This window comes from Pygocentrus nattereri, chromosome 11 (assembly GCF_015220715.1).
Source record: "Pygocentrus nattereri isolate fPygNat1 chromosome 11, fPygNat1.pri, whole genome shotgun sequence".
NCBI classification, from domain to species: domain Eukaryota; kingdom Metazoa; phylum Chordata; class Actinopteri; order Characiformes; family Serrasalmidae; genus Pygocentrus; species Pygocentrus nattereri.
Window position 1 is genome coordinate 13,480,430 of NC_051221.1, and position 22,523 is coordinate 13,502,952.

Consider the following 22,523-nt stretch of genomic DNA (forward strand, 5'->3'; position numbering starts at 1 on the left):
ACACACACACACACACACACACACACACACACACACACACACACACACACACACACACACACACACACAGCATTGCCTTCATGCAAAATAACTTTTTCTTATTTACATGGTCAGTATAATGAAGTGGGTAATACTTCTGCCCTCCAGACTGAGGTCACTCAGTCTGGGGAGGCACTCTACGCTATACCAAGAGTAGTCCTTGGGCTAGACTCCTAACACTATAATCGCCTAGCTCTGTAAATGTAAATTTTCTGGATCTACCTCTAGATAAGAGTGTTTGCCAAGTGCCACTGCTGTCCTTCACATGATTCACATATAAAACTGCTACATTATGAATGCAAAAAGGTAATGAACTCTGTAGAGCCAGTACAAGATTCACACTGTCTCTATGAATTTCAGACGCTAATCTCTCGAGGCTGATGTTAGCTTCTTATTTCAATTTTGGTTCCACCTTAAAAAAAGTGTAGCAGTTATATGCTAGCACTCACACAGGCACACTCAGTAAAAGTGACTTTTGTTAAAAATAACTAAATAAAAAAGATCCGTTTTTCCATTTGTCTCTGGCCTTTTAATCACATAATGCTAATGTGAGTTTTTTTCCCTTTCCCCATCGTTTTCTAGTTTCTACTTGGCTTTTATCATTAGGAAGTTACCACACTTCTAAAACATTAGCTTTAATGGAGTTTCTCTTCTTTTAATGTTGAGACTCGGCCTGATTTAAACCACAGCACTTAGCGTGCTAGCACTTAGCACTGATTTCAGATGGCTGACCCTTGCCCCCCTCATTAAAAAGGCAATGCCCTTGTACAGTCCACTTCATACTGAGATCTTCTTCATTTGCTGCTCAGTTTTCAAAAGCATATGTTGGTCTTGCCACTTTTCATAAGAGTGTCTTCATCATGTAGAGCAGGTTAGCAATGCCATTAATTGGATTTTGGTTTTGACCTAGTTATTGCAGGTTCACTGGGTTTTTTCCCCTCTACAAACAGCTCCTCATGGAGACAAAGTGAGATGTGTCTGTATTACAACTGCAGGCCAGATTAGTTGTATATTGCTCATTGAGGTGAGAATGATTGTATAAATGTATATATTCCATATAGTGTTTCAGTACATCACTCATTCCAACAAATACACTTCCAGTCCATTCTGCCCCCAAATCTACAGTGGTTTAAAACATCACTGCAAATGTCAAACTGCTTTCAAACAGGATTTTTTTGGCTCATTATGCAACTGTGTCACTCACTTTAATTTACACATTCACAAATAATGGGGTCCAGTGAAAGCAATTAATCCACATCACAGAGTTTGACATTTGATTTCAAGTCATCAGTGTTTGCCCCCTCACGTACTCTGAGGTGAATTACCCACCAAATGTTCTGCTTAGAGAACATGATGAACTTAGTGAGGGCAGTGCTGAAACTACCTACGGGAAACAGCTCGGGAACACTGAGTAACTTAAAGGAACAGTACCTCAAATGCAGTCTGCACCTGGTGCCTGAGTTTGTTTGTTTACTGGGGCTAAATGGACAGAGGTTAAAACAGTAGTAGCGGTCATCTTGAGGCCTGATTCTTGTCTGTTTCTGGGGCGCCCACTGGTGGTGAATCAGAATATTAGACAAACTGTCACTTTTAATTATTCATTTGTCAAGCACAGTCCAATTGATTTATTTTGTCATTTCTTTCTTTCGTTAACCTTCGTAAATTAGGTTAGGCTAGGCAAGGCAAGTGCTGTTATGTAGCATCTTTCATGCACTGCCGTCATTCAAAGAGTAGAATAGAAATGAAAAATATGATTAAAACATGTTTGAAACAATAGATTCAAAAGACAAAATGATTAAACTGAAAATCAAATTAAAGCTTAAATTAGGATAGTACTAGAAAAGGGGCTAGAATCATTGTTCTAAACTGCATTGAAAGCCTATTTAAATAGGAATGTTTCGAGCTTGGATGTAAAAGTGTCTAGTGTTGGGGCTCTTCTAATGCTTTCTGTCAGCTGGTTCTATTTAAGAGCAACATAGAAGCTAAACACTTCTCTATTCCAAGTCTTCACCTTTGACCATGATAACTGACTAGTTCCTAATGATCTGATATGTATGTATGATTTGAATAAGAGTGGCCCAAGAATTGAACCCTGGGGATACTACAGGTCAATGGCACTCTCTCAGATATATTATTTTCTATTTCCACAAAGTAGTATTTTAAAAAAATATTTATTAAATAATTTAAATCTGGCACAGTGTCAGCAACAACATTTTCAACAAAATAATTTTATATTAGGCCTAGACATTGTTTTTTTCTCTTAGTTGTTTGTAAAAGTTGTCATTGTTTATTTTTCAACTTAAAAGGTGGGGATTAAAAGGTGGTTAAACCTTGTATGCAGAACAATAATCTGGGTGGTCTGAGGGTGGACCAGCAGCGGAATACAGTTAGTGGGGTACTGACCTTATCAAGCCAGCAGGCTAATATATTCTGCTTGCATCTGGGATGTTGGTTGATGGATTCCATTTGTGATCAGAGGAACATTTTGTGAATTAAAAATGTTTTTCCTCATAATTTGTGTTGTTTTTCCTCTGTTTATTTTGCCCTTCACTATTAATAATGCGATGTCTGCTGTTGTTGCATTAACTTTAATACATAAAGAATGTAATCATACAAAGCTGAAAGTTTGTCCATTTTTATTTTGTCACAAATTTAAAAACATTTCATAAATGTTTTGTTTCCACAGCAACGTGAAATTCCATTCTGAATTTGTGTGTATGCACGCTCTATGCATCCAGCAATAAAGGCAGCAGTGGAGCTTCTTTTATACCTTGATAGGAAACACAGTCGCACACAGAAAGCAGCAATTCCACATACCAATCCATTCCATTATCACCAAAATGAGTCAGGGTTTCTGTTCACAGGTAAATGCTAGTCTCTGGCTGGTAAAATCTCTGCAAAAAACAACTAACATCTGACAAACTATCGGAATATTTCAGCAAGGACCTGACTTTTTTTACTTTCCAGTTACCCCTAAATGCCGTCAGCCTAGGTGTTGGTGTCAAATTTTGCTCAAAACTGGAGCTACGGGGCTAAAATTGCTTATGGACCCTTGGAATCAATAGTCACAGTTTCTCCAAATACATGCCGAAAATTTCTCTCAGTCTACTCAAACTGCATCAAAGTGCACAGACAAGTCAATGTTGTTTAGAACACAGTGTGACTATGTACTTTAAAAAACGAAATAATTTCTCTGTGTAGCTAAGAGAATGAGCAGAATAGAATACAACCCAGAATCACTTACTTGCTGAGCACAATTTGGTGTCACCTATTTGACGAATAAAGATGGGGTTAAGAGAATTCAAAACACAGACGTACCATAGAGTAACACACATGGAGAAGCTAAGCTTGCTCAGAAAATCGATAAAATGTTTGAGGACCACATTTTCTGCATAACTAAAGCATATATGTATGAACCTGAATGCACACATGAAGAAATCCTTCCGTTTGATGGTATATTGACCAGTGAATTTATGGATCACCTCTTAGCTACATATGGCAAGTCTTTTCATGATAACTTCAATGGACGTCTGTCTTGCTAGTTTGTGGTTCATTGCCAAAAGCCAGTTTGCATATGACTGCATCAGTATGCAATCAGTGATAACATACAAGACTACTCAGATTTATTTGTTCTGTTTTTGCAAAATAAACCTCATTTTCATCGCTTTGGTGTTATTGATATTCAACTTCTAACTCTCTTACAGCACACAGGCCTTAGGTATTTCTCTGCTAATGCTAAATATACAACATTTCCAAAAGTATTCACTCTCCTATCCAAATATGAATGAATTCAGATGTTTCAATCACTTCCTTAGTCACAGGTGTATAAAACAAAGCACCCAGGCATGCAGACTGCTTCTACAAAAATTAGTGAAAGAATGAGTTGCTCTCAGGAGCTCAGTGCATTCCAGTGTAGTAATGTGATAGGATGCTGCATGTGCAACAAGTCCAGTCATGAAATTTCCTCACTACTATTCCACAGTCAACTGTCAGTGGTATTATATCAAAGTGGAAATGATTGGACTCTCCCACGGACCCACCACCCATGAGAGAGGCGCATATGGGGGCCTGGTGCAATGTGGATCGGGTGGGGGCCTTGGCTTTCCGATCCTCATCTACTGAAACTGGCTCTCGGAACATTGAACATGACCTCTCTGGCAGGGAAAGAGCCCGAGCTAGTGTATGAGGCTGAGAGATACCAACTAGATATAGCTGGGCTCACCTCAACACATTGCAGGGGCTCTGGAACAGACCCTCTCGAGAGGGGTTGGACTTTATTCCATTCTGGAGTTGTCCAGGGTGAGAGGCGTCAGGCAGGAGTAGGCTTACTCATAGCTCCCGGGCTCAGCGCCTGTACGTTGGGGTTTTCTCCGGTGGACAAGAGGGTTATTTCCCTGTGCCTTTGGGTCAGGGAACGTGCTCTGACTGTTGTCTATGCTTATGCACCGAATGGCAGTTCGGAGTACCTGGCCTTCTTGGAGACCGTGGAGGGGGTACTGGAAAATGCCCCCTATAGGGACTCCATTGTCTTGGTGGGTGACTTCAACACTCACGTGGGCAATGACAGTGAGACTTGGAAGGGCGTGATTGGGAGGAACGGCCTCCCCGATCTAAACCCAAGTGGTGTTTTGTTATTGGAGTTCTGTGCTCACCACAGTCTGTCCATAACAAACATCATGTTCGAACACAAAGGTGTGCATAAGTGCACATAGCATCAGGACACCTTAGGCTACAGTTTGTTGATCGACTTCGTAGTTGTGTCATCAGATTTGCGACCATGTGTTTTGGACACCCAAGTGAAGAGAGGAGCGGAGCTGTCAACCGATCACCACCTAGTGGTGAGTTGGATCACATGGTGGGTGAAAATACTGGACAGATCTGGCTGACCCAGATGAGGTGTGAGGGTTTGTTGGGAACGTCTGGCAGAGGAACCTATCAGAAAGATCTTCAACTCCCACATCCGACAAAGCTTTCACCGCATACCGAGGGAGGCCGGTGACATTGAGTCCGAGTGGGCCCTGTTCCGTGGTCGTAGGTCCCTGTCATGGTAGCAGTCCCCAAACCCATTGGTGGACCCCTCGGGTAAAGGAAGCCGTCAAGCTGAAGAAAGAGTCCTATCGGGCCTGGTTGGCTTGTAGGCAAAAGATGGGTATCGAAGGGCCAAATGGGTCGCAGCTTCGACGGTTGCTGAGACAAAAACTTGGAGACAAAAAACTTGGGTGTGGGAGGAGTTTGGTGAGGCTTTGGACAGGCACTGAGAAGGTTCTGGCAAACCGTCAGGCCCCTCAGGAGAGGAAAGCGGTTCCAGACCAACACTGTATACAGTGGGGCTGGGGGGCTGCTGACTTCGACTGGGGACATCATTGGACAGTGGAAGGAATACTTCAAGGATCTTCTCAATCCCACCAACGATCCTTCCACAGAGTAGGCAGAGTTTGGTGGAATTTCTGTTTCTGTGTTTAAATATCTTGGGATTTTGTTCACGAGTGAAGGAAGGATGGAGCAAGAGGTTGACAGGCGGATTGGTACAGCATCTACAGTAATGCGGATCCTATACCGGTCCGTCATGCTGAAGAAAGAGCTGAGCCAGAAGGCAAAGCTGTCAATTTACTGGTCAATCTACGTTCCGACTCTCACCTATGGTCACGAGCTTTGGGTAGTGACCGAAAGAACAAGATAGCAGAAACAAGCGGCCGAAATGAGCTTTCTCTGCAGGGTCGCTGGGCTCTCCCTTAGAGATAGCTGTCGGTCACAAAGCACTCTAGAGTGCTTTTCTGCAGGCCTGAGCTCTCAGGAGGTAGTACTTCATAGTGGACTGGTAATGTCACTTTAACGTCATAAAAAAACTTTAGAATTTAGAACTGAACATTTTCAGATTATAACCAATATACACTGCTCAAAAAAATAAAGGCAACACTTAAACAACACAATATAACTCCAAGTAAATCAAACTTCTGTGAAATCAAACTGTCCTCTTAGGAAGCAACACAGATGGGGGTTGTGCTCACAGTCCAACACCGTGCAGGACGCTTGGCATTTGCCAGAGAACACCATGATTGGCAAATTCGCCACTGGAGCCTTGTGCTCTTCACAGAAGAAAGCAGGTTCACACTGAGCACATGGAGATGCCGTGGAGAGCGATCTGCTGCCTGCAACATCCTTCAGCATGACCGGTTTGGCAGTGGGTCAGTAATGGTGTGGGGTGGCATTTCTTTGGAGGGCCACACAGCCCTCCATGTGCTCGCCAGAGGTAGCCTAACTGCCATTAGCTACCAAGATGAGATCCTCAGACCCCTTTTGAGGCCATATGCTGGTGCGGTTGGCCCTGGGTTCCTCCTAATGCAGGACAATTCTAGACCTCATGTGGCTGGAGTGTGTCAGCAGTTCCTGCAAGATGAAGGCATTGAAGCTAGGGACTGGCCTGCCTGTTCCCCAGACCTGAATCCGATTGAGCACATCTGGGACATCATGTCTCGCTCCATCCACCAACGTCACGTTGCACTACAGACTGTCCAGGAGTTGGCGGATGCTTTAGTCCAGGTCTGGGAGGAGATCCTTCAGGAGACCATCCGCCACCTCATCATGAACATGCAGCAGGCGTTGTAGGGAGGTCATACAGGCACGTAGAGGCCTCACACAATACATTTTGACTTGTTTTAAGGACATCACATCAAAGTTGGATCAGCCTGTAGTGTTTTTCCACTTTAATTTTGTGTGTGACTCCAAATCCAGGCCTCCATTAGTTAATAAATTTGATTTCCATTGATTTTTGTGTGATTTTGTTGTCAACACATTCAACTTTGTACAGAACAAAGTATTCAATGAGAATATTTCATTCAGATCTAGGATGTGTTATTTGAGTGTTTCCTTTATTTTTTTGAGCAGTGTACATACAAATAAAAACATTGCATGTTATCAGTTTGAGACGAGGCATGCAGACAGTTAGCAAGCCAGAGATGGAGTTTCTCAGGGCACTTTCACACCTGCATTGTTTGGTGAGGACATATCAGACTTTTTCTTTAGTTTGTTCCATTTTGACATCTCCACCCATATTCAGGTCTATAATGGACAGCTGAACTGTGCTCTGCTTCCAAGTGAACCCTGGCTGCTGGTGGGAAGCAGTCTACAATGAAACGAGGGAATTCATCAACACAGCTTGCATTCCTCTTCTAGCAGCATATCTGCACTGTACTGTTAGCATACTATCCCTCTTCTAACATCTTACTTTTTACAGACACTAATTTGCTGTCATAAAATAAAAATAATAAATCTCATAAAATAAAATAGTGAAGTTTTGTGTTTGATTTTTGCTTGTGGATCAGAACACATTTTTGGCCAAGCATCAGTGATGTAAGTGGTTAAACTCAAACTGATAAAACAAAGCAAATATAATGTGAGGCTTTATAGTGACGCTAATCCAAGAACTTAGTGAGTGGAACAAAAGTGGAGTATTGTCAGTGAAATGTTTTCCCTTTTTCAACATCTCTGTGAATGTTGTATTTTCCTGTGGGCAGCTATTCTTTGAATATATATAAACAAGTGCGCCTTGGGGTAGTTGATAACCCCTGTTTTACAACACACCCCTGAGGCACATCCTCACAGAGTTTGACAGCAAAAGAGTGCTGGAAAATAGTATGTTATGCAGATGATAATGTAATTCCAGTTTTAGCGTAAATGTGTAAATAAGGTCTATTCATGCCATATGCCTAACAAGATGTTTAAGCTTATTAAAATTACTTAAAGCAAATGAAGATTTTCGCATGTATTTGTGGAAACAATTTTGTATGTTTGTTAGCACTGTTAGCCTGGCAGCTCCAGCTCTAAACTAAATAAGCAAAACCCCTAAGCATGTCTTAGCTGTGGTGATGCGCTGCCCTGCTGCTGTGGATAATTGATAAGAGACGCTGTTTTTTCTGGTATCAGGAATGTGACTGTGTAACGTTGTGGAATGATGAGGAGACAGACACATGTGCTGAGATGAGTGAGATTTATTAAGGGCAAATTCATAATTAGGGTCGAGACGGTGCAGGGTCAGAGAGCCAACACAGAAACCAGGAGGGACAGACATGATGAAAATGATCACAGGACCAAACATTACCAAAAAAAAAAAACACTTCAAACAATACAAACAAAACACTTCGAACAATACAGTACACAATACATACATGTCAAACAAATCAAACAAAGACCAAACACTTCAAATACAAAGAATAGTCAACACACAGGGGAAAACATAGGGCTTAAATACAAGAGGGCTAACAAGGGATAACAGGACACAGATGGAAAACACAGGTGGTAAGCACTTGGCTTATTGTAGCATCATGTTTTTATCATTTACCGCCAAAGCTTTGATAACTGTCAAAAACCTTGTGTAGGCTATAAAGCTTGTTGGAAATCCCAATCCAAAACCTTTTGGAGTTGGTCTTTGCTTGCTGCTACAACAGCCTCAGGTCTTCTGAAAAAGGCTCTCCTCAAGAAATTTGTGCACATTCCCACAGAAGAACACGTGTGAGGTCAGGCTGATGTTGGATGAGAAGGCCAAGGCTCTAAATCGACATTCCAGTAATTCACAAACGTGTTCCAGTGGGGTTGAGATCAGGGCTCTGTGCTTGTCAAACCATCTCTTTATGTAGCTTGTTTTGTGCATGGGGACAAAGTCATAGTGAAAAAGAACGGGCCTTTCCCAAACTGTTGCCACAATGTCGGAAGCATGCTACTGTCTAAAATGTCTTTGTGGCATTAGAATTATCCTAGACAACAGCCCTAGACAATTGTCCCTAATGCATTTCAGTAGGTAGCATTTTCCTGGCATCTGCCCAACCCAATTACATCCATCAGACTGCCAGGTGGCAGCCTATGATGGTGCCATGTTTAAAGTCTCTGAGCTCTTCAGTACATCCCATTCTACAGATAGATTTTTCTAAAGAGACTGCATGACTATGTGCTTGATTTTATTCACCTGTACAACTACACAACTCCACAACTCTTAAATCAAGATGGCAGCATGGTAACACATGCAGCAGCCTCTCTGGGTTTTGTTTTGCACTTGTGTTCCTGTGTTGGAGAAGTGTTGTTTTGTTTCACTGTATACTTGTATATAATGACAATAAAGCCTGACTTGACTTGACCTGTTGCTTTAAGTGTATTGGGTCCATGATTATGGAGTGAGCGTCCTGAGTCTTAAGATTAAGATTAAATGACCCTTATTATTCCCACAACGGGGAAATTTCACCTTTTCATTTAACCCATCTGGGCAGTGAAACACCACATACACACTAGGGGGCAGTGAGCACACTTGCCTGGAGCGGTGGGCAGCCCTATCCACAGCGCCCAGGGAGCAAGTGGGGTCAGTCATGTACCATTGCCACTGGGGATCGAACCAGCAACCTTCCGGTCACAGGGCCAGTTCCCTAACCTCCAGGCCACGACTGCCAGTCTTCAAGAAGTTCTGGATCTTTAAATTACCATTTAACCATTTAATGACCATAAAAAAGCAATGGATTTTTTTTGGCATTTTTTATGTTTTTGGGGGCAATAATAAAAACAATTGGTGTTTTTCATTGTTTTGACCACCAGAATCTTTAAAATATTCATGTCTACCAAACAGTCAAGATGGCACTTTGTGGCATATACAATAATTCAAAATGTGCTCTACCAAGTGATTCAATAGAACATTAAAGAATCTTTTCTTTGTAGGCCTGTTTTCATGAATTATTTTTGCTTTGTCTTAGAATCTCTGGATGTTTTTAAGAAGAATCTTAAGACTCTTTTTATTAGACATGGTTTTTATTTAGTTTCATTTTTTATACAGCACATTCAGTAGACATAGTCATGAAAGTGTGCTACATAAATAAAACGTATTGATTATTATTGTCATCATTGTTAGTAATGGATGTGGATAAAACTGAAGTTGGGTATTAGGAGGGGTGTCCATATAGTTTTGGCCATATAGTGTATATTTAGATATTGTCTGCATAACCTATATGTGATCTTAAATGAGAGGCAGCATAAAGGCATTTACACAGAATTTACTGCAGTAAAGCAAATTAAAATATAATATGTGAACCAAGCAAAATTTCTTGCGTCTTATCAAAAATAGACTAAACTAGTCTATCTTGTGGGATCAAGTGGTTTTTCTGTTTGTTTTTTAGTCACAAACAAAACATTTCCATACAGTTTATACATCACATTTGTGTTGGACATGTCCTCTATTACAAAGCATGCTTGCCTTGCCTTCTGCAGCAAAGAAGGGATTATGCAATTATGATTTAATAAGTTCTGGGTGGTCAAATGGAGGCCATATGGGAAAGAGAGACTGTATAAGGGAATGTTATTAGTCCACATTCTCAGCCAGTGAATGCAGCAATAGTCACATGTCGTTCATGTTTATACATTATGTCCGAGCGCTTTGTTTGGTCTTCTTCAACCCAATACACTGCTCAATGGAAGTGTGTCATGCATTATATATGATTGAGATTTTATATGTTCAGATGCCATTTAATGTACTTAATGAGTAATTCAGGTGATTTCATTGTTATGACACTCCTGGAGTGATAATTGGAAAATTACTTCCTCAATTTTTCACACTCTTTTCCTCCATCCTGCCCTCTTACGTCTGAGTGATTCATGTATTTGGTCTGGGAAGAAATTTCTTGTAGCAGTTTTGTACATTCACAGTGCTTTGGGTTCATTCGTAATATCTCCCTGTTCTCAGAACAAGTCATTATGCATGACACATGCATTTATGCGCTGTGCCGTAGACGTAATACGTCTGCACTTAAAGGTGCTTAGACATTAATGTCTCAGTTACCAAAACCTGCACTTCACGGCTCAGCTCAGGTAATGACAAAAAAGAGTATGCGACAATACAAAGGCAATTCCAAAAAAGTTGCGACAGTAGGAGAAATGCAAATAAAGACTGAAAGCATTGATTTGTAAACTGTCTTGTACATGCATTTCAAGTCAAAGTTTATTTTTATAGCAACTTTTACAACAGGTGTTGTCACAAAGCTTTACAGGAAAATCTGGGTCTGGATCCCCACGAGCATCACCAAAATTCCTTGACAGGAACCAAGACTCAATAGGGGAACCCATCCTCCTCTGATCACCGGATGGCACACAATAACATTAACATATAACAATAATGTAAAATTGAAAACAGCAAAAAGAAGAACAATTTAATATTTTTAATATTATATAACAAACATTTTATGCCTGCAAGACATTTACAAAAAGTTGGGACAAGGGGCAGAGTAAGACTGGGAAGTTTGTGGAATGATCAAAAACACCTGTATAAAGTTCTAAAACAGGTAGGTAGGTGAATAAATAACAGGTGATGCTTTCATGTTCGGGTATAAAAAGAGCGTTAAAGTCACAGTCACCACTTTGAGAAAAACTGTGTGAGAGAATAGTCCAACAGCTTAAGAACATTTTTTCTCAATACATGATTGAAGTTATGAGGTTTCTTACAACCATTTTTACTTATCTTTACCAGGTGTGTGAATAATTGTGGAGGAGGCCAAAAGGAAGAAATAAAAACAGACATAATGACAAACACAAATACATACAATAATCCTCCTGTTGGTAAATCCAATTAATACATAATCTTATTCTCTTAAGGACTTTAAAATGACCTCTTGAAATGAACCCCAATTGAATGGTGGCAATTCTCTATTGGTGCCATCTATAGAACTTGATTCCTGGTAATTCACAAGTTTAGTTAGAAGTTTGGGGAGATTTGCAGCTGGGTTCCAGGGAATTTATGGCCTGGTATGGTATGCCATATGGCGCAAAGATAACATCCTTTTAAGTTATAAAACGTGTTGACAACCTAATCCTGTTTTGATGACCTCTGCTTGAACTTTGAAAGGCCAGTGAAGCTTTTAGTTCAGAAAGGTGGAGAGTTTTCCTAAAAGACATGATTCTGGGTCACCCAGATGTTGGTGTTGCTACAATACCATGTCGTGCACCACCTTGCCAAGGGCCATCAGGGTGAGGCCAGCACCCATCAGAAACAGGCAAATGGATCGCACTGTTGAGGTCAACCACTGTTGCCCAGAGTGTGGGTGTGGCTATACAAAAAATGTCTGGCCGAAGATGCATTCACCCCAGCAGGGCCCCTGTGTGATAAAATAATGCTTGGGCGAGATGGCGTATCAGGTCTGTGTGGGGCAGGGGACTGTTGCAGTTCATGGGGACATACTTACCCCATGCCAGCTACATGAACTGCAGACCACGCCAGGCAAGGTGGAACCATTGCATCAGGGGTAGCACCACATCAGTGTCACTGCAGTCACGAGAATGATCCATCACTCAAATAATACCTGTGGTCCTGTGGGAGTCCTGACCAAAGAAGAACAGGGTGAAAGGGGGCCAACAAAGTATGCAGAAAAACAGATGGACTACAGTCTGTAACTGTAGAGCTACAAAGCACTCCTATATGGTCAGTGGAGCTGATAAAATGGACAGTGAGTGTGTAAAAGTTATGGCATATTGTTATGTTACTTTCTATACACACAGTCCTGCACAAAAGTTTAAGGTGGCCATGAAAATTGTGCAAAATGTGTGTGTGAGACACATTAGCTGTGTGTATCAAGGGTTTGCTGTTCAGACGTCATACTGAAAATCAGCACAGCCAACAGTGACTGCAGGGATTTCACACCAGAAAAAAAAAAAACACTGAACAATTAGACAGCTAATTGTGCAAAATGGGTTCAGTTCACTTCACTCAGTTCCATGGGACAGCAGGGTTTAGGTTTTTCTCTTGCTGAATCCAAACGGTCAGGAAAAGTGCATTAAATATCCGCCAGCTAATTCTTATCAAATCATGAAGTTTAAATGACTTTCAGATGATCTTTAAATGATGCCAGCAGCTCAAATCCCTGAACAGACACACACTAATTGAAAGCTGTTTGTATTGTTTGTGTTGTATTGGTACCAGCAGTCTCCAGGAATACGCACAGAGGAGTTCTGCCAGATTTACACATATCTCCCTCATGTTCATATACAAGTGGAGAAAAAGACAGTCGCAGGGAACAAAGAAGCAAATGTGAATATATTGATTTGTCCCTCAATTATTCCCCATTTTAGCTCCTGGTGTCACCCCCAAGCTGCCACACCTTTACAAACCCCATTCTAAAAAAGCTGTGACAGTCGGCAAAATGTAAATAAAAAGAAAAAGCAGTGGTTTGGAAAACCCTTTTTGACCTGTATTCAATTGAAAACAGTACAAAGATGATATTAAATGTTTCAACTAATTAAATTATTTATAATTGTATATAATAAATAACTATCCCTAGGAAGAATGCAAACGTTGCAGCTTGGCGGTGGCACCAGGAGCTAAAAAGGGAAATAATTAAAATAATAAATAATAAATAATAATAAAAAAGATAAAAAGAAAATTCAGTATAGTCTATTTTGATTATAGTGTACTTGTGTGTTTTATTGTATAATTGTGTTTTTCCCATAGTTATAATGAAGATTTTGTTGCTGATACTTGTTTTCACTTTAGGGGTTGAATTATTGTTCAGGACGGCACGGTGGCGTGGTGGGTAGCGCTGTCGCCTCACAGCAAGGAGGGCCTGGGTTTGATTCCCCGGCCGGGCGCCCAGGGTCCTCTCTGTGTGGAGTTTGCATGTTCTCCCTGTGTCTGCGTAGGTTTCCTCTGGGTTCTCCGGTTTCCTCCCACAGTCCAAAGACATGCAGTCAGCCCAATTGGTCATGTGGTGCATATGAACCGCGACTAGAAGGCAGCGAGAGAGAAGGAAAGGCAGGAGTGTGGAGGTTAGAGTAGGGACTCTGAACATATGGACAATGACTGGTAAAGGCAGAGAGCTTGCAGACATGATGGAGATTAGGAAGGTAGATATTCTGTGTGTCCAGGAGACCAGATGGAAAGGAAGCAAGGCCAGGAATATTGGAGGTGGATTCAAACTGTTCTATCACGGTGTAGAGAGGAAGAGAAATGGAGTAGGGATAATCCTAAAGGAACAGCTTGTGAAAAGTGTTCTGGATGTAAAGAGAGTGTCAGACAGGATCATGAGCCTGAAGTTAGAGGTTGATGGTGTAATTTTGAATGTGGTCAGTTCATATGCACCACAGGTTGGTTGTCAGTTAGAGGAGAAAGAGGAATTTTGGAGTAAGATGGATGAAGTGGTAGATGGTGTCCCTAGAGAGGAGAGATTGGTGATTGGTGCAGACTTCAATGGACATGTTGGTGAAGGGAACAGAGGGGATGAAGAGGTGCTGGGTATGTATGGTGTGAAAGACAGAAATGCAGAAGGTCAGATGATTGTAGATTTTGCAAAGAGAATGGAAATGGCTGTGGTGAACACGTATTTTCAGAAGAGGGAAGAACACAGGGTGACATACAAGAGTGGAGGGAGGTGCACACAGGTGGATTATATGGGATAAAGTGGGATAACCAGAGAGATGAAGGAAGTAGGCAGGAGTACAGTGAGGCTAGTCGCATAGCAAAAAGAATGGTGGTAAAGGCAAAGGCTCAGGCCTATGATGAGCTGTATGAGAGGCTGGACAGTAAAGAAGGAGTAAAGGACTTGTATCGTTTGGCTAAACAGAGAGATAGAGCTTGAAAGGATGTACAGCAGGATTGGCTGATAAAGGATAGAGAGGGAAATGTACTAGTGAGTGAACAGAGAGTGTTGAGTAGATGGAAGGAGTACTTTGAAGAACTAATGAATGAGGAAAACGAGAGAGAGAGGAGGACAACGGGGGGAGAGATAGTGGATCAGGAAGTGCAGAGAATTAGTAAGGTGGAAGTGAGGGCAGCTTTAAAAAGCATGAAGAATGGAAAGGCAGTTGGTCCAGATGACATACCTGTGGAGGTATGGAGATGTTTAGGAGAGAAGGCAGTGGACTTTTTAACCCGGTTGTTTAACAAAATCCTGGAGAGTGAGAGGATGCCTGATGAGTGGAGAAGCAGTGTACTGGTCCCCATTTTTAAGAACAAGGGTGATGTGCAGAGCTGCAGTAACTACACAGGTATAAAGTTGATGAGCCACACCATGAAGGTATGGGAAAGAGTTGTTGAAGCAAGGCTAAGGCGAGAGGTTCAGATCAGTGAGCAGCAGTTTGGTGTCATGCCCAGAAAGAGTACCACAGATGCAATTTTTGCATTGAGAGTGTTGGTAGAGAAGTACAGAGAAGGTCAGAAGGAGCTCCATTGTGTCTTTGTGGATCTAGAGAAGGCATATGATAGGGTGCCAAGAGAGGAACTGTGGTACTGTATGAGGAAGTCAGGTGTAGCTGAAAAGTATGTTAGGGTGGTGCAGGACATGTATGAGGATAGTGAGACGGTGGTGAGGTGTGCAGTTGGAGTGACAAATGGTTTCAAGGTGAAGGTAGGGTTACATCAGGGATCAGCTTTGAGCCCCTTCTTGTTTGCAATGGTGATGGACAGGTTGACAGATGAGGTCAGGCAGGAGGCTCCATGGACCATGATGTTTGCAGATGACATTGTAATCTGTGGTGAGAGTAGAGAGCAGGTGGAAGAGAATATGGAGAGGTGGAGGTTTGCACTGGAGAGGAGAGGAATGAAGGTCAGTAGAGATAAGACGGAATACATGTGTGTGAATGAGAGGGAGGTAGGTGGAAAGGTGAAGATGCAAGGAGTAGAGGTCGTAAAGGTGGATGACTTCAAATATCTTGGGTCACCCATCCAGAGCAATGGACAGTGTAGAAAAGAGGTGAAGAAGAGGGTGCAGGCAGGATGGAGTGGGTGGAGACGGGTGTCAGGGCTGATGTGTGACAGAAGGATAGCAGCAAGAGTGAAAGGGAAGGTTTACTAGACAGTAGTGCGACCTGCTATGATGTATGGTTTGGAGACTGTGGCTCTGTCTAAAAGACAGGAGGCTGAAGGTGGCGGAGATGAAGATGCTGAGATTTTCATTGGGAGTGACAAGGATGGACAAGATTAGAAATGAGCAGATCACAGGGACAGTGAAGGTGGAGCAGTTTGGAGATAAAGCCAGAGAGGCCAGGTTGAGATGGTTTGGACATGTGTTGAGGAGGAATAGTGGATATATTGGTCAAAGAATGTTGGAGCTGCTGGGTAGAAGGAGAAGAGGTAGACCTCAGAGAAGGTTTATGGATGTAGTGAAGGTGGACATGGAGATGGTTGGTGTGAAAGTAGAGGAGGCAATGGATAGGGCAAGATGGAGGCAGATGATCCGCTGTGGCGACCCATAAAGGGAGCAGCCGAAAGAAGAAGAAGAAGCACAAAGCCTCAACATAACAACATGTGAAAAAAGTGAAAGAGTCTGACATTTCAAATGCATTGTATATTTACATACCTGGATATGACTATAGCACAGTACGGACTGTGTGGAAATTAATAGAACAAGAAACTGAAACAAATTAATTTCCCAAAAAAACGATGACACAAATGAAAATAGAACTTAATAACAAAATATAACAAAATCATAACTACACTAACCAAACCAAACCAAAATCAATTCCGTAGTGACAAATCCTTTCTTTTAACTTCACTCTGAAATAAATCAAAGACCTTTCAAAAATTATTTCACAACTTGAAATTAAGTGACCCTTATTAGTCCCACAACAGGGAAATTTCAACTCTAACCAATCCGTGCAGCGTAACACCACATACACACTAGTGAACCCACACACACACACACACACGAGAGGGCAGTGAGCAGTGAGTCAATTGCCCAGAGCGGAGGGCAGCCCTATACGCAGTGCCTGGGGAGCAGTTGGGGGTTAGGTATCTTGCTCAAGGTTAAATCAGTCATACTGTTAGTTCAGGGGATTGAACCAGCGGCCTTCTGGTCACAGGGCTGGTTCCCTAACCTCCTGCCCATGCCTGCCCATTAAAGTTTGGTTCAGCCACCTCCCAATAGAAAGTACCTTATAAATTATGATTTTGTATATATTTAGCTTATTACTGTCTCCATTAATGTCTTGTAAATATCTAAGGTGTGAATGCTTATGAATTGCCTATATAAAGTATGTAAAAGTTATAATTATAGTGATTCAAAAGGATCCTCTAAAATAAACTTAAATATAGAATTTTTTTTACATTTTTAGAATTTTAGTGTTCAGTTTATTTAATTAACAAATCAGAAAAAAGGCCATATACAGTATAGAGAGAGAGTATACAGTATACAAGGACCCCTTAGATGCACTAAAAAAGTGCCTAAAAGTAATCCATTCCTGATACTGCATAGCATACAACAATTATTTATATTCACGTATAAACCCCTACATGGGCTCGAAACTGGGTACCTGCAAGACCTTATTTCCTATTACGAGCCATCACGACTACTCAGATCCCAGAGTGCTGGCTTATTAATAATTCCTAGAATTCATAAGGCTGCAGCTGGAGGAAGAGCTTTTTCTTATAAAGCCCCCAAACTCTGGAATGATCTTCCAGAAACTGTTCAGGACTCAGACACAGTCTCAATCTTTAAAACTAGGCTGAAAACTCACTTGTTCAGTTTAGATTTTGGTAGGTAATGTTCCCCCTTAGATAAAGGCAGCAGATCCAGGGGTCCATGGACACAGGGAATTATAGTAAACTGATGTGCTGGTGTTGTCGTCCCGCTGATCGCACATGGTCACTCAGGTTTGTGGACGGTGGAGCGGAGGGATGCCGAAATGTTTCAGAGTGCTGCCGTGTCTGTGTGTCCTTCCGGTTCTCTCCTTTTAGTTAAGCTGTCATAGTCAGATCTGCCGGAGTCGTTAGCCACACTCTGTAAATGTTCACATTCCCTGTTTTACCTACAAACAGACAGAATAAAACTAAAACTAAAAATTCCCTCTCCCTGCCTTTTTTCAGAGTATACAACCGTCCACATATCCGGCTGGACACTGAAGGACGACTGACTGTCAAGCTCTCCTGCTACTCACTTCAGACCAGCTACCCCCACCTACCTTGGACTAGCTGCCCACCCTACACTGATGTTCTCATAGACTCCTAGTTATTCCTAATACCAATATTACTGTTATTAATATTAGTAATATAATCACTTGTAGGTAGTTTGACCAGAGGAGGATGGGTCCCCTCTAGTGAGCCTAGTTCCTCCCCAGGTTTCTTCCTCAGTTCTGAGGGAGTTTTTCCTTGCCACTGTTGCCCCTGGCTTACCCACCGGGGGTTTTTACATTCTTGTTAAAACTTTTGTCTTTTCTGGAATTCTGTAAAGCTGCTTTGCAACAACATCCGTTGTAAAAAGCGCTACAAATAAATTTGATTTGATTTGATGAGTGTTTGATGCATAGTGAAAAAAGTAAATAAACAAAATAAAATAAAATTTTAGGAAAAGGGTAGAAGGCAGCTTCCGCCCGAAGACTGCTGGGATAGGCTCCAGCTTCCCCCCGCGACCCTGACGGAGAAGCGGCTTAGAAAATGGATGGATGGATGGATGGATGGGTAGAAGGCAGCCATTTATATGTAATGACATAAAATAGTCTCTCTATATATACACAGACACAACCCTTATGTTTATAAACACTGCCTCATATATAAAATATAATACTGAAAGTTTTTCAAGTTGTTAGTTATAGAAAATATTTAGTTAATATTTCAGTAATAGTTCATTTTCTCTTTTTTATTCCCTCACTTGTATTTAATGGCTGTTTTGACTGGAAATTAAATCAATGGAAGGGTGATTTCTGACTTTGTAGAGTTCTGTTAATCCAACCTTTGGGACCAACCAAATATCTACACAAAAGTAAAATTGAGTTTTCCATCATCTTGGTGACAAAAAAAGAGGTAAATACATGCGCATGGGCCTGTTTGCCTTGTTGAGTAATACTTCACTATCTGCTCACATACTTTATATATATATATATATATATATATATATATATATATGTATATATATATATATGTATCTGTGTGTGTGTGTGTGCGTTCTTCATAAAAAAGTCATGTTTTCTTGTCATTGTAAGGGCTTGCAGTTCTCACAAGTATAGCAAGACGAACACACACATGAACACATAAATGCATGCACAAGTCTAACCTTAATCTCAGCAAAGATCAGCTTTGGCCTCTTTCTTTTGGACACCAGCCTAAAGTCCCCTACAAATACAGAGCTAAACACATACACATAACTGAATAATGCACGCTCACGGTGATTTGCTCCAGAGGCCACGGCGTTTCTGGTTGGCATGGTTTGGCGAGGCTGTGAAATGTTTTCATAATGTTGGCATTGGTATTCAGGGGGGCATAACCGGATGTGCTGAGAGACAGACAGGAGTGTGTGCTGCTTACTAATGTGCACACACACACACGCACACACACACACACACACACACACGCACACACACACACACACACACACACACGCACACACACACACACACACACACAATTACACAGGCAGAAAGAGCCAGAGCTTCTGAACTTCTGAACTCTCTCAGCATCTTCTCTGTCTGTCGGGTGCAGTCTCTCTTTCTCTCTCTCTGTCGCTCTGCTTGCAGTAAATGCTTGCTGTATGTGAGCAGCTCCCCATTGGCACCTGTGCACACCTCTAAATGGCTTTAAATCCTTTTTCCTCCATGGCCCCCTCGCGTGTTTGTCTGCATCTCCAGATGAACATGAAATGTTCTCAGGCCTGAGAGAGGAGGACTGGCTTCAATACATTGAAAATAAATGAGCAGAATTCTGACCTGTTCTCCCAGAGTGAGCGTCTAATTTTCCACACTGACGTTGTGGATCAAAATCTGATTTTCACAGACAGGCTCTAAACACAGCAGAGCACTATGCAGTAATTTATAATGATAGGTGAACTCAGAGGAAATATGAGTTTTACATGGAAAGAAGAACCAAAAAAAAATCTCACTTGTGTGTATCCAGTGCCAGCAACCAGCACAATCAAAAGTTTGGACACAGTTGTAGCTTTATTTTTTACTGGTTTTCATTTTATGTATCATTTTGCTCCCAATTACATTTAATTTCCTGCCCTTTGCCCATTGACTGCTGGGATTGGCTCCAGCACCCCTCTTGACCCAGAATATAGATAGATAGATAGATAGATAGATAGATAGATAGATAGATAGATAGATAGATAGATAGATAGACAGTCAATTGTGTTATTACTGTGAACTGGAATTTCTAGGAATAAGAACAACTCAACCACAAAGCAGTAGATACGGCAGATGCAAGGAGTACACTTTCTATACTAATGCATGGTGCCAGTGTAAAGTTTGCTGGAGAAGGGATAATGTTCTTGAGCTGGTGTTCAGGGGTTGAGCTTCTTAGTTCTAGAGAAGGGTGAAATAAATAAATAAATAAATAAATAAACATTGTAGGCAATTACTTACTTCAAATTTTGTGGCAATAGCACCACTGTAACCCTGTGCACAAAGCGAGCTCCATAACAACATGGTTTAATAAGTTTGGTGTGAAGGAACTCTAGTGACCTGCACAGAGTCCTGACCTCAACCCCACTGAACACCTTTAAGATGAACTGGAACACTGATTGCAAGCTAGAACTTCTTGTCCAACATCAGTGCCTACATGTATGTTGATGTTGTTGGCTGCTCAAACTACTTCTTGAGGTTATTTCTTATTGATGTTTAGAAAGTCAAATGTAAGAATCAACTTCACTATTTATGATTGTTTCAGGGCCTTTTTGCAATGGGACTCCAGTTCTTTTTAAATGTTTTTGAGTTAGTTCAGTGGTTTAATATCCATTTAGCTGACATTCTACATGGTAATCTCCAAGTTCCTCATCACTCAGTCTTCAAACTCTCAGGCAGTCTTATTAGGTAACATTGAGCAGATTCATACTGGCTCCATTCAGACTTTCCATTGGTGTCCCTCAAGGTTCAATGTTTGCTCCTCTTTTTCATCAATACCCATTTCCTTCGTCCTGTAATATCTTGTCATGCTTTTTTCAACAATAGAAATTCTGATGACAAATCATCCGCTCAACTTGCAGCTCAGGATGTCTGGCTGACATCTCATCATGGAAGGCACTCCACCATCTTAAGACCAAATTGCTATACATCCTTGGAACTACAAGTCCATTCCCTAACTTGGTACAGCCCTTGGTGTAATCTTAGATTACCAGATAATGTTCTCATCACATAATGCAAACCTGATTCTGTTATGCAGGTTTCTCCTCCACAACATCCAGAAGATTTGACCCAACCTCTCTGAGGAAGGTCTCCTGGTGCTTGTTCAGTCCCTTGTCAACTCAAGACTGGATTACTGCCGCTAGCTTTTGGCTGGACTTCTCTTGGCTGGACTTTCAGTAGACTTCTGCGCCAGATTCAGAAAACAGAAGCATAACTATTCTTACACAACCTGTACACATAACTGAAATCCTTCACTTCAACAATGTTCCATAATATCCACCATCAAGATAGTTAATGCTTGCCAAGCATTACCTAGACAATGAGTGTTTACATGCGCTCAATAATCTGACAACTACAGAAAATCAGATAGTGTCAGTAATCCGATCAGTGCGTTTACATGCACTTGGGTAATCAGACAATGGGAAACTCCAGGTCTACATGACAATAATTAGATTTCTGCTGTGCAACCAGCCAATAAACTCACAAAAGATGGTTTCAGCTTTGCTCCAAAGATGTTTTGCTACTATCTTGTGGCAACACTGCTTGCTTATTTCTGGTACCGCTGCCTGTTTTCACACATAAGCAGACTGAGAACTCTGAAAGAAATCCGAGTAAGTTTACATGCACTGAGAAATCTGATTACTGAGCTAAAATCCAGCTCTCGTTTCTAATGGATTTCTTAATTGGATTTCTTGACCTTAATCTGATCTAAGCAATTTGAATATACTGTTCACGTGTCCTTTTGAATATTTAGATAACTGCAGAAATCTGATTGGGATCGGATTATTGAGTGCATGTAAACGTGATTGTGATTGGATTATAGAGTGCATGTAAACGCAATTTTGATCCGATTATTGAGAGCTTGTTAATGTATTCACTGTGCTTTACATGCCTTCTGAACCTACAGCACACACCAAACTACAGCTGTGTCCCAATTCAGGGGCTGTATCCTTTGAAAGCTGCATTTGAAGGCCTACTGCATCACACCAGCATGACTAGGCTGTCCCAATTTAAAGGTTCCTTCTTATGCAGCCGAGAAGAGAAATGTGTCCTTTCACATGGTAACAAAGTATCCAATGGGTGGATACTTTCCAGCCAACACAAGTTCACTGCATGCTGGTGAAGATCTGAGAAGATGGCGGCATTATCCGAGGGGCAAACGGCGGCTGAGGAGCACACTTTTAAATATGTGTATTGGGGTTGAGCTGAGGCAAATAGTCCAATCTCATCAGTTGCTCCATTTTCTTCTGCTTCTGCCTCCATCTCTAAAGAACTTTAAAAGAGCTTGACAGGAGCAGCGTTCCGTGATGCAGCGTTCAGGGCAAGAACAGCTGTGCTGAGTCAACATAGCCTTCGAAGGACATGCCTTCATAGACTAAAGGATGCAGCCCCTGAACTGGGACACCCCGTACATGTCCATAGTG